At 46.8% G+C, this 13581-nt stretch overlaps 1 long non-coding RNA gene across 1 annotated transcript in view; it reads right to left on the bottom strand.

Moving 5' to 3' along the window:
• The window catches only part of LOC139268522 (uncharacterized), a 295271-nt gene that overhangs the window by 79097 nt on the left and 202593 nt on the right, over positions 1 to 13581 (bottom strand). The gene's annotated exons all lie outside the window — the stretch shown is intronic.

Raw genomic sequence — 13581 nt, 5'->3', positions numbered from 1 at the left:
TATTTAAGGCGGAGATAGACAGATTTTTGAGCGATAAGGGAATAAAGGATTATGGGGAGCGGGCAGGGAACTGGAGCTCAGTCCGTGATCAGATCAGTCATAATCTTATTGAATGACGGAGCAGGCTCGAGGGGCCAAATGGCATACTCCTGCTCCTATTTCTTATGTTCTTATGCGGCACAGCAGGATGACGTTGAGTGTGGCTTTGTACTAACGTTTTGTGATCTACTGAGATTATTGAAACGTTTGCGGCACTGCACCAGGTCCTCCTGACCACATCCCTGCTTGTGCACTCCTCTGCAATGTGCAACCAGGATGTGTTGATCTCCTGGGGAGTACTCTTCTGCCCATTGGAAGGTAAGAGGACCTCCCTGCACGCTGTCATGGGAGAGCCTGAGTGCAGCCGTACACCTCAGTGCAGTGATTGTAAGTGTTTGCAGCACCTCAATGCTGTAGAACACTGACAGCACAAATGTCAAAATAAATTTGGCCATAGTCCCTTTAAGGAAATCTCAGGAAATTGATTTTAGAAGCTGGGATGGAGACAGCAGTGGGATCGGGACCCGCCACTGACGTCACCTGCCCTCGACCTATCAAGGTCAGCAAATTTGCAGCCTATGTACCGAGGTTAGTAAAATCGCGGCCTATGTACATCAATGCCATGGACCCAAAGGAACGGTCCCCGGCAAGCTAGGGAGGATGGGGGACCAGGCTATTCTTGGCCAGAGATGGAGGAAGGAAATACCAGGGGTGCAGAGGTGGCCCCAGGCTTCCCTGTTGGGCCACGACTGGCACTCCTGTTCCTGGGCTGCAAGGTACTTTAAAAGTATATATGAAAATGTAAAATTAACTTACTTGGGCCTCTATTGACCTTATGCTTATGATATCTTTAGACACCACTACACAAACACACATAGTACAAGATGGCTCCTAACAAGAACTGTGATCACATGACCTTGCCACATGACCTTTTATTGTTATTACATCAGTAGTTGTTTTCATGGAGCTCTATTAAACTTCTTCCTTATTGAAAAAGTTAATCATAACAAAATCATCATTATACGTACTTACATGGTATACACAACAAAAGATATGAACTAATTTTTCCATATTTCTTCTTCTTCATAGCAGTCCCCCGGAGTAGAGAATGACTTGCTTCAACAGTAAAATGAGTTCTAAGGTGACTGATGAGACCAATGCGGGAACTACAGACCCTGTCACAGGTGGGGCAGATGGTGGTTGGAGGGACGCGTGGGTGGGGTACTTGATTTGTCGTATGCTCCTTCCGTTGTTTGTACTTGGCTTCTGCGTGCTCCCGGCGAAGAGACCTGGGGCTAGATTTTACACTTTTGTGAAGATCACCCAAAAATAGGCAGTATTTCCAGTGTGGGTGGTAAATATGGATTTTCAGATCGTTGGTTTGTCACCCATTCTCAAAGCCCCTAGTCTCCATTTTTGAAATTGGGCATTACCATGTGTGATATGAAATGGGCGTTAGCGTTAAATCTCTCTGACCATCTGCCGTAAAGTGTCGCTGTCCTTAGCAATGGCATGGCAACGCTCGATTCCCGCAATTCAGGAAGTCAAGCGTCATAATGACATGTGCAGAAGAGGAGTCAGAGAGCGAGGGAGCTGAGAGGGACTGAACCATGTGTGGCTGTGATGTGTGCTTGTTTGGCTGTTGTGGGAGGCACGAGGGAGATTCACCAGCAGCAAAAAGCCTACTATGCACGAAGAACATAGTTGGCGCCGAGTTTTTGTCCGACAAATAGTATATAACATGGAAGGGATGGAGGAGATGCTGGAGCTGGTAGCCAGGAACACTGGTGGCAGAGGGCTCCCAGTGGTCCCGGAGCATGGCACTGCACCCCAAGGTGCTGCACCCCCCTTGCCAACGACACATGAGAGCCAGGAGCAACATCTTGCTTCTGGCTCAGAGCATGTTCCCACCTCGGGACCGTTCTCTCCCGTATCCGTCCAAGCAACAGTTCGGCCGTCATCCCCCCCCCCCACCAATGAAGCATCGCCTGAGGAGCTCCTCGGCCAGGCGGCTTGGAGTCAGGAGGGGAAGGGGAAGGGGTAGAGATGGGGAGGAGAAGCAGGAGAGGGCAAGGCTTGGTTTTTACTAAATTATTATGATTTTAGACAAATGTTCGGTTTAAGTGTTTTTTATTTAACAAAACCTTGTTGCGCATTGGCTCAGATAGCTGCACTGTTACACGCTGGTGATTCCTTAACATCAAAGGGTATAATTACACATAACTTCAATCAACTTAAACTTTAACTGTCACCAAGGTGATGCCCACTGTAGTGTATGGAGAAAGAGTCAGACTGAACACTGTGAGCTCAAAGTAAAGTGTGACCTTAGTCTTTTATTCCAGGTCTCCAAAGTGCCTCTCCAACCTGTGAAGCCTCTTTATATACCTGTGCTCTCAAGGGATTATGGGATGCCTTGGGACTCCAGGGGATGATCCCTCTGGTGGCTATACAGAGTAAATGCAATTATACATATATAACAACACCCTCCCACCCCCCGCCCCAAAGTCAAAAGTGTAACTATTTACTATTTACAATGTGAGTCGATCTGGGGCCCTTCTTGCCCTGGTTGATCGTCTCGGTGTGAAAGCTGGTGTTGTTGAATCATTTGTTGGGCTCTCGCTGGGCTGCTGTGCAGCTGGCCTTGCTGGGCTGCCTGGTGTGTTGGGCCCTGCAGGGCTGCTGTGGATGATGGGTTCTGCTTCGTGGTCAACCGCGGTGCCGGTTGCCACTGGTGTGTATGTTGGGGGATCAAAAAAGGTAGGGTCCAAAGTGGGTTGCTCAGGATAGTCTATGAATCTGAGTTTGATTTGGTCCAAGTGTTTCCGGTGAATGAGTCCATTTGAAAGTTTGACCCGAAACACTCTGCTCCCCTCTTTGGCTACAACAGTGCTGGGAAGCCACTTGGGACCTTGTCCATAATTTAAAACAAATACAGGATCATTGATTTCAATCTCACGTGACACATTTGCACTATCGTGGTATGCACTTTGTTGAAACCATCTGCTCTCTACCTGTTCATGTAGATCAAGGTGAACTAACGAGAACCTTGTCTTAAATGCTCTTTTCCTGAGCAGTTCAGCAGGTGGGATCCCAGTGAGTGAGTGGGGTCTCATGCGGTAGCTAAGCAGGACTCAGGATAGGTGAGTCTGTAGTGAGCCTTCAGTTACCCTCTTCAAGTCTTGCTTGATGCTTTGCACTGTTCTCTCTGCCTGACCATTGGACGCTGGTTTAAACGGGGCAGATGTGACATGTTTGATCCCGTTGCGGGTCATGAATTCTTTGAACTCAGCACTGGTGAAACATGGCCTGTTGTCACTCACCAGGACATCAGGTAAGCCGTGTGTGGCCCGCAGGCTTTCAGTAGTGGCAGCGGACGTGCTGGCCGACAATATCTCACATTCAATCTACTTGGAGTATGCGTCTACAACCACAAGGAACATTTTACCCAAGAACGGGCCTGCATAGTCGACGTGTACCTGAGACCACGGTTTGGAGGGCCAAGACCATAAACTTAGCGGCGCCTCCCTGGGTACATTGCTTAACTGCGAGCATGTATTGCATCTGTGAACGCAGGACTCTAAGTCTGCATCGATACCAGGCCACCACACGTGGGATCTGGCTATCGCTTTCATCATTACAATGCCTGGGTGGGTACTGTGGAGGTCATTGATGAAGGTCTCTCTGCCCTTCTTGGGGACCATTACTCGATTGCCCCATGGAAGGCATTTCATCTTTGCGCCGCTGGAACGGCTTTATCTCTTCCTGCATTTCCACTGGGACACTGGATTGAAGCACACAGCTTTTGACTAGAGATAAGATAATAAGGGGTCCTGGCTTGTCCAGGTTTTGATCCGCCGGGCAGTGACGGGTGATTGCTCACTCTCAAATGCTTCCATAACCATGGCTAGATCTGTGGGCTGCGCCATTTCCAGCCCCATGGTGGGCAATGGCAGCCTACTGAGAGCATCGGCGCAGTTTTCTGTGCCTGGCCTGTGGCGGATGGCGTAGTTGTATGCGGACAATGTGAGCGACCATCTCTGGATGCGGGCCGATGCGTTGGTATTTATCCCTTTACTCTCGGAAAACAGGGATATAGGTGGCTTATGGTCAGTTTCCAATTCGAATTTTAGCCCAAACAGGTATTGATGCATTTTCTTTACTCCACAGACACACGCTACGCTTCTTTTTCAATCAGGCTGTAGGCTCTCTCAGCCTTGGACAGATTCCTGGATGCTTAAGCAACCGGTTGCAGTTTCCTGAAATCATGAGCTTGTTGCAATACACACCCGACGCCATATGACGACACATCACATGCTAGTACCAAACGCTTACATGGATCATACAACACAAGCAATTTGTTTGAGCATAACAATTTTCTCGCTTTTACAAAGGCATTTTCTTGCTTTTTCCCCAAACCCATTCGCCCCCTTTTCGTAGTAAGATATGTAGTGGTTCTAGCAGTGTGCTGAGACCCGGTAGGAAGTTACCAAAGTAGTTCAAGAGTCCCAGAAATGACTGCAGTTATGTTACGTTCTGTGGCCTTGGTGCGTTCTTGATTGCCTCCGTCTTCGCGATGGTGGGCCTGAGACCGTCCGCCGCAATCCTCCTTCCCAGGAACTCCACTTCAGGCACCAGGAAAATGCACTTCGAGCGTTTTAACCTGAGCCCCACGCAGATGAGTCAACTAAGAACCTCCTCCAGCTTCTGCAGATGCTTGGCTGTGTTCCAACCTGTGACCAAGATGTCATCCTGGAAGACCACGGTGTGCGAGACCGACTTCAGTAAACTTTCCATGTTTCTCTGGAATATCGCTGCCGCTGATCAGATTCCAAACGGGCACCTGTTATAAGCAAAAAGGCCTTTGTGCATGTTGATGCAGGTGAGGGCCTTCGATGATTCCTCCAGTTCCTGCGTCATGTAGGCTGAAGTCAGATCCAGCTTCGTGAACGTCTTTCCTCCCACCAGCATTGCAAAGAGGTGGTCGGCTTTTGGTAGTGGGTATTGGTCCTTGATAGAGAATTCAAACAGGCTGCAGACAGGCTGCAAAGTTGAGAAAACACAGACTCCATGTCTACGTACTAGTGAGCACATTGCATTAAGTCATCAATCAAATTGACATTTTAGGACCTTTGGCAGCGAGCCAATTAGGGGTTAACAATATGTCAATTGACCAATAAGGTCAAAGAAGGCGAGTTCATTTCTGTAAATTGAGCCAGGTATAAAAACAGCCATGTTTTGCCATGTGTCTCAGAAGGACAAAGGAACTGGCAGTCAGCCAAAAGCTTGTACGCTGCTGTTGGAATAAAGTTACGTTAAACCTACAACCGGAGTTCGCATTTCATTGAAAATTAAGAGATCTAACAATTTTGGCATCACGAACAGGATCGCTGAGGGAAGCAAATGAATTTTGGACATCGGACCTACATACTGAGGTAAGGACTCCTCTTTATAAAAGTCCTCAGTCAATTGTATAAATTCACCTCCCCTTCTACGCGATTCCGAAAGCCTCCGGTTTGCGAACCCTCCGGTTGGTGATCGGCTCGAGGTCCCATAGACATCTAAACTTCGGCGGTGTGTTAGTTAATTCATCACCGACCCACTGATTCGGCTGGAAAGCCTACGACTCAAGACCCCAGTAAAGAAATTAGTAATATGGCAGCAGAAGATAAGAGCAAAGAATTGCCTACAATTGTTAAACGTGGGCGGACAACACCTGAGGTTTCGATAGATGAAATCCTCGAACAGTTGAAAGAATACATAGAGCAATAATTCGACTTATCTAAAACCTGTATTAAGATCGAACGAAAATACGGTACCTCCAAAGGACAATGGTCCTTGGACGAGATCAAAAGGATCTGGGGAAAAACGACCCGTATGAAAAATAAAGAGCGAACCAGATGGTCCTTAGTTGTTATGGGACAGATCTGACAGCGGAATGAAATTATAACGCATTCCCAACATGATAGGGACCTGACCAGTACGAAGGACCAATTGCAAGCGGTTGTGAACAGCTGAGACAGAAAAAGCTTGAACTTGAAAAGTCGGAAGCGGAAGTTAAAGATGTTAAAGGTGAAATTAAAGAATGGAAAAAATCTTTAGGTCAAGAGACAGTAATAGGAAAAGGAAAATGTATCAGTCAATTCACAGGGTACCAATGTTTGGATAAATTAAAAGCGCAAACCCGAAGACACGACCGAGGAATAGATACGGATTCTGAGTCCTCTGACGATACAGGATCGGAGGATGAAGAATTAGGGGTGCGCTTTGCTCCGTTTAAAAAAAAACGAGTTGTAGTCAAATCAGAAGAGACTGCGGATGAGGACGGAACCAAAAAAACGAAGAAAAGGGTGTATGCAGAATACTTATTTCATGATCCGGCAGACCCAGAGAAAATTGATAAATGGTCCAAGGAGTTACCCAATCCAAAGAAAGGGGGAATGAAAACGTGGGAACAATTGGACCGCTGAAGAAATATATATCAACTTCATCCCTGGGACGGAGTGCAAATTTTGACCATAATGGTGCCAAAAACACAAGGAAGAAAATTGCACGACAAGGTAGAAGAAGCTTTGGGACAGGATGAGCAAGAATTAATTGCAGGATGGGAGGCGATTAAACACTGGCTGCAAGCCTTCAGCCCAGCTGAGACAGACTGGGGAAAAATTGCAGCTTGCCAACAGAAAGGAACAGAGGAGGTCCTGGAGTATGACGAGCGGTTTAGATGCACGTGGCTAGAACATTCGGGTATGAATCTTACGGAGGAGAAAATGGATGAACAAGTGTTTGGACCCCTGAAAGCAGCTTTCGTGGCAGGTCTAAAGCCAGAACTGTCCAAAATGCTGAAGGTAGTGTTACCGGACTGGGAAGGTAGAGGAACTACCTTTGCAGCATTGGTGGATCGTGGTAACCAATTAGACAGGGATATGGGAGCTAAAGTCCGAGCCCTGCAGGCTATGGGATGGAAATCCCAGGATTCCGATAAACAGTCATTAGAAAAATTACCTGGAAAATGTCATTATTGTGGGAAAGAAGGTCACTGGGCCAAGACGTGCAGGGCAAAACGGCAAGGTCATGGCCGGGGAAGAGGACGTGGCCAGGGATACAATTCAGCCAACAAACCAGGCTTGCCACAAGATAACGATCTCATGGAAGCATTTAAACGACTGACAATACAACAACAGAAGGAGTTACTTGGGATAGCAAAAAACGATTAGACCCGCCCTGGCCCCCCTCCTCTCACTAATACAACAGAGGGAAGATGGGCTATATATAACTGTGAGGGTGGGCGATAAGGATGTGGACTGTCTTTTAGACACAGGGGCGGAATTAACATGCTTACCCCTACAATATGGAGATTTTTTGCCGTTGGATGGTAGGGCACGTACAGCCTATGGAGTTGGGGCCATAAAATGGAAATTAAAAGGACAATACCGGTACTTATAGGACTGGGTCCACATGAACTAACCACGCCGGTCTGGATAGGCCCAGTAGATCAACCCCTTTTGGTAATGAACGTTCTAATCCAAGTAGATTCATCGTTGCATTTCGAGGATGGTCGGGTGACATGGTCAATGAGAACTTTGAAGAAAGAAGAATTGAAGGAACACCCGATATGGGCTAAAGATAAGAACGATTGTGGCCTACTCCAGATGGAGCCTGCGTTATTTATCGGGACCAAGCCTCCATGCACTAAACAGTATCCCATCAGTCCAACTGCCATCGCGGGAATCTTACCGGTTATTCAGCAATTGGAGAAACAAGGGGTGCTTATTAAAACGCATACCTCCTCCAATAGCCCCGTGTGGCCGGTACAGAAATCTAATGAGACTTGGCGTTTGACTGTCGATTATAGGAAAGCTTGCCAGTGTATTGATCAAAAAGCTCCTTTGGTTACAGATCCCCCCACCATTTGTAATGCCCTCAAACCGGAACATAAATATTTCTCAGTTATAGATATGGCCAACGGATTTTGGTTGGTGCCTCTGGCACCGGAGGTTCGACAGTGGTTTGCTTTCACTGTCCAAGGACAACAGTATACTTGGACCCGGTTACTGCAGGGTTTCCACAACAGCCCTATGGTATTCCACATGGCTTTACAAAGCCATTTGCGAGAATTACCTCCCCTGTCATCCACAGTCATCCAATATGTAGACGATATTCTGCGAGCTTCAAACACGGAAGAACAGCATGAACAAGATTTACGAGCTTTGCTGGATCACCTTCGGCTGAAAGGACATAAAGCCAGCATCGACAAAGCACAAATATCCCAAGAAGAGGTTGTATACCTGGGACAAAAGATTTCACAAGGAAAGAGAGAACTTACCCAGGATAGAACTGCAGCCATTCGGGCTGCTAAAAAAACCACCACTATTCAGGAACTAAGATCCTTTTTGGGATTGTGTAACTTTAACAGAAATTGGATTGACTCCTTCACACAGCTTACTCAGCCATTGAATGATATCTTAAAGGGGAAACGTGCCTCTAAAGAAGCCATCACCCTCACTAAGGAACAGCAAGAGGCCTTCCTGAGTTTGAAAAAGGCTTTGTGTTCGGCACCGGCTCTGGGAATCCCCGACAGTGGTAAGCCATTTACCCTGTTTGTCCATGAGAAAGAAGGATATATGACAGCTATACTAACACAAGAACATGGGGATCGGCTAGGACCTATTGGCTATTATTCGGCAAAACTGGATGCGGTAGCCCTCGGATGGAGAAGTTGCCCAAGGGCCATGGAAGCTACATGTCGAGCGGTAATGACCACTGCGGGTCTAGTCCTTGACCAAAAGCTGATTGTCAAGTGTCCCCACACCGTACACGCTTTGCTGTCTATGAATAGAATGTCTCAGGTGATGGCAGCTAGATGGACCCGCTGGACAGCAGTTTTGGAAGCTCCTAATCTCCGTATCGTCCAGGTTAATCGCGCAACTATGCTCCCGATGTCAGAATCGAGGGAGCAAGAGGGGGGAGAATGTGAAGAGCATGACTGCGTGGAGATTTTAAAAGAAACAGAAGAAGCAGCCTTAGCAGCAGAGGAGCCTCTACACAACCCAGACCTCATCCTGTTTACAGATAGTTCCTCCTTTGTGGACAATGGTACCAGAAAAGCAGGATGGGCAGTTACAACCTTATATGAGGTAGTGGCAAAAGGATGTTTACCCTCAGGAACGTCAGCACAACAGGCCGAGTTACGGGCCCTGTCAGAAGCATGTCGAATAGCAGAAGGACAGACAGCTAATGTCTACACAGATTCGCGTTATGCTTTTGGAGTCGCTCACGACTTTGGTCTGTTATGGCGGAAAAGAGGATTCCTCACTGCTGCTGGTACACCTATCCGAAATGGAAAAGAAGTCCGAGACTTACTAGAGGCCATACAATTACCTCAGGAAGTGTCCATCCTGAAGTGTAAGGCCCATACCAAGGAAAATACCACGGAAGTACAGGGAAATGCCCTAGCCGACCAGGCAGCTAAAGATGCCGCCTCACAGGGCGCTCCCCCAAAAGAACCAACACAGATGTGCAGATTGAAAGCACTCAGGACCCTTACACGAGACCTTCAAACAATGCAAGGCGAGTGCTCCTGAGAGGAAAAATGGACATGGATTGAGGCAGGAATTAAGCTATGCGAAGATGGTGTCTGGAGACAAAGAATTACCGACAAGCCAGTCGCGCCACAAGCGCTTATGCCTTTTTTAGCCCAACAGATCCACTCGTGGAGGACACTTGGCCTCACAACAGATGACGGCACGGTTCCAGAAAGGCTGGTGGGGTCGGGGATTTAAAAAACATGCCCAGCTGGTAGCAGACCGCTGTGTGGTCTGTCAGAAAAATAATTCTGGACCCATCACGGTAATGCCCCAACTGAGGCCCCCTGCCCCTGTCGGACCATTCCAGCATCTGCAGGTTGATTATATATCTCTCCCTCCATGCCAAGGATACACTAACATTCTTGTCATGGTCGACAGATTCTCTAGATGGGTAGAAGCTGTCCCAACTAAAAGAGCCACAGCCAATCACACTGCAAAGGTCTTGTGTAAGGATTACATTCCCCGATGGGGCATCCCGAGTAGCATTGACTCAGATCAGGGAACACACTTCACAGGTGCTGTCTGCCAAGAAGTCTGTAGGTTACTGAACATTACGTGGGATTTACACTGTCCTTATCACCCACAATCATCAGGACAAGTAGAGCGAATGAATCGAACTCTGAAACAATGGCTTGCCAAATATCACCAAGAAGGAACACCATGGCCCCAGGCACTACCAATAGTGCTATGTAACATTGGTGCAACCCCGAACAGAACTACAGGTCTAAGCCCATTTGAAAATATAACAGAAAGACCCATGTCACAGCTAGGAACTATCGATTTACGGAAAGCTGATGTTCACTTAATGAGTGACACTTTGTTATCATACTGTCAGGACCTAACCAATGCTATTAGTTTTGTTTCCCGACAGGTATCGGCAGCTTGAGGTAATCCACCCGAAGAAGGACACGACATAATCCCGGGAGTCTGGGTCTATGTGAAAAAGTTGCATAAAGAACCTTTGGGTGCCAAGTGGGAGGGACCTTACCAAGTGTTATTGACCACCCAGGCAGTTGTTAAAGTCCAAGGAAAGAAAGCCTGTATCCACGCCTCACACGTTAAACGAGCACCCGTAACTGAAACTGAAATCTGATAAGGACAATTACTTTTTGCCAAAATGTATGACTGCAGGTATTCAAGGCATTTGCCTACTTCTTACTAGCCGACCCTCTGCACCAAAGGGAAATTGTAGAGTACCAAGGGAATTACATGTAAATACCTTTTTATATATGTCATACATTTATGCCAAACAAAGTAACATTTCTAGTTGTTGGGTGTGTACGTATATTCCTATTCACTCAAAGGGAGGAATTCCCTTGAGGCCAGTTCCCTTGAATATCTCGGAAATGGCTGAGTGGATAATTAATCAAAACAAAACAGGCAATGCTTTTCAGGATACGGAAAACTGGGCACGCAAATGGAAGTCAGCAGGTTACAATCTGATTACCTTTGAAGGGGGGTACCAACCGTGCTACAATAATTCCAAACAGCCCCCATTTTTTGTTATCACTAATACAACGGGGATAGGAAGACCGGGGGAATCGGTCTGTCTGATTAGAAACATCAAAGGAGGCCAAAATATGGGGTATAGTAACTGCTCCCAGAATTATAATGTAATCAAGCCACGGAACCATCCAAAGTGGGCCGCTGTGGGAATTCTTAACGTAACACGGATTCTGAATAAAACAGATGGAAAAGCCTGGACAGGCCCCGGAATGTTGCTGACAAAGAAACAGCGAACATTCATTGCCTATAATGGCACCTATTGGGTGTGTGGTCACAAGGCCTACCCTTGGCTGCCCCAGAATTGGACGGGATCCTGCTATTCAGCCTATATTGTGCCATATATGTATCATATAAAGTCACTGTCAGAACATTTACATCGTCCTAAGAGAGTTATCACAGAAACAGAGAGGTTCTTTGCCATTCTGATCCCCAGGTATGGAACCACCAAACTGGCAATGGAATCCATAAACATGGCATCCGTTGTGGAATGAGTAGCCAATGATACTTCAGAGGCCCTAGTTAAAATCAATGCAGAAATGGTAGCAATCCACACAGTAGCCCTACAGAATAGACTGGCCCTTGACTACATCCTGGCTGAAAAGGGAGGTACTTGCACCCTACTCGGAACTGAGTGTTGCACATATATCCCAGATAGCTCCGAAGAAATTACCCACTTAGCGGAGCATATCCAAAAGGAGGTAGAAAAACTTAAGCAACCCCCATCATTCACTTTGTGGAGCGGGGCCACTGAATGGCTAGGTTCAATAGGAACTTCATTGGTGGAAGGTTTAATTCTATTTGTTGTAATTATTTTACTTTTATATTGTTTGTTTATGTTGATTAAATGTTGTTGCGACCAGGCGGCTGTAGCTGCTGTCCCGCAGGTGAGACACCTTGCAGGTCCCAGCAGACCGTCTGTACGTGATACAGGGGTATGTTATGCTTAAGGGAAGGTTGTTTACTGGTTGAATTAAGATATTGATTTGGATTAAATTTGAATGAGGTTAATTAACCTACTAAAATCAGACTTCCATTGTGGCCACGATGGAATGTGGGTTGATGTAAATGTGTGTGGAAGCTACTAGTCCGGACATGTGGCGAAACACATCAACAAATTTTAGAAGGAAACTCAATTAACATGTATGAAATTATTTTGTAGAATGTTTAACCAGTGATGCCTGATGTTTTATGATTCAGTTTGTGAAAGAATCAAAGGGGGGATTGATAGAGAATTCAAGCAGGCTGCAGACAGGCTGCAAAGTTGAGAAAACACAGACTCCATGTCTCCATGCTGGTGACCACATTGCATTAAGTCATCAATCAACTTGACATTTCAGGACCTTTAGCAGCGAGCCAATTAGGGGTTAACAATATATCAATTGAGCCAATTAGGTCAAAGAAGGCGAGTTCATTTCTGTAAATTGAGCCAGATATAAAAACAGCCATGTTTTGCCATGTGTCTCAGAAGGACAAAGGAACTGGCAGTCAGCCAAAAGCTTGTACGCTGCTGTTGGAATAAAGTTACGTTAAACCGACAACCGGAGTTCGCATTTCATTGAAAATTAAGAGATCTAACAGTCCTGCAGGGAGAAATGATTGATAGTTACTTTGTAATCGCCACAGATTCTGACGGTGCCGTCTCCCTTGAGGATTGGGACACTAGGACTGGCCCACTCGCTGAACTCGATCGGTGAAATGATGCCCTCTCGTTGCAGCAGGTCTAGCTCGATCTCTACTCTTTCTCTCATCATGTACGGTACTTTTCTCGCCTTGTGATGGATGGGTCGCGCCCCCGGAGTTAGGTGAATCTGCACTTTTGCTCCTTGGAATTTCCCGATGCCTGGTTCGATAAACGAAGGAAATTTGTTTAAGACCTGGGCACGCGAAGTGTCAACAGCGGGCGATAACGCTTGGACGTCGTCCCAGTTCCAGCGTATCTTTCCCGACCAGCTCCTGCCGAGCAGCGTGGGACCACCACCTGGTACCACCCGAGTGGTAGTTTGTGCACCGCTCCATCATAGGAGACCTTTATGGTAGCACTGGCAATTACGGGAATCAGTTCTTTAGTGTAAGTTCTTAGTCCCGTGCGAACTGGAGTTAAGACTGGCCTTGAGGCCTTGTTGTACTACAACCTTTCGAAAGTCTTTTTGCCCATGATGGACGCCCGTGTCCAGCTCCATTGACACCGGGAATCCATTTAGTTCAACATACAGCATTATCGGGGGACAATTCATGGTGAATGCACCCCATGTACCTCTGCCTCCTCTATCTGAGGCTCTGGTTTGTCGTGATGCTCCGTGGATTTGTCCTCCTCTGCTACGTGGTTTGCAGGTTTAACAGGCTTAGCAGCTTGCCTGCACACTCGTTGGAGGTGGATTGTTCCACAGCCCTTGCAAATGTATCCTTTGAATCAGCATGAATGGAAACGATGATCATCCCTGCAGCGCCAGCA

This window comes from Pristiophorus japonicus, chromosome 8 (assembly GCF_044704955.1).
Source record: "Pristiophorus japonicus isolate sPriJap1 chromosome 8, sPriJap1.hap1, whole genome shotgun sequence".
Classification (NCBI taxonomy): Eukaryota; Metazoa; Chordata; class Chondrichthyes; family Pristiophoridae; genus Pristiophorus; species Pristiophorus japonicus.
Note: the sequence above shows the minus strand (reverse complement) of the source record. Positions and strands in the feature narration are given on the sequence as shown.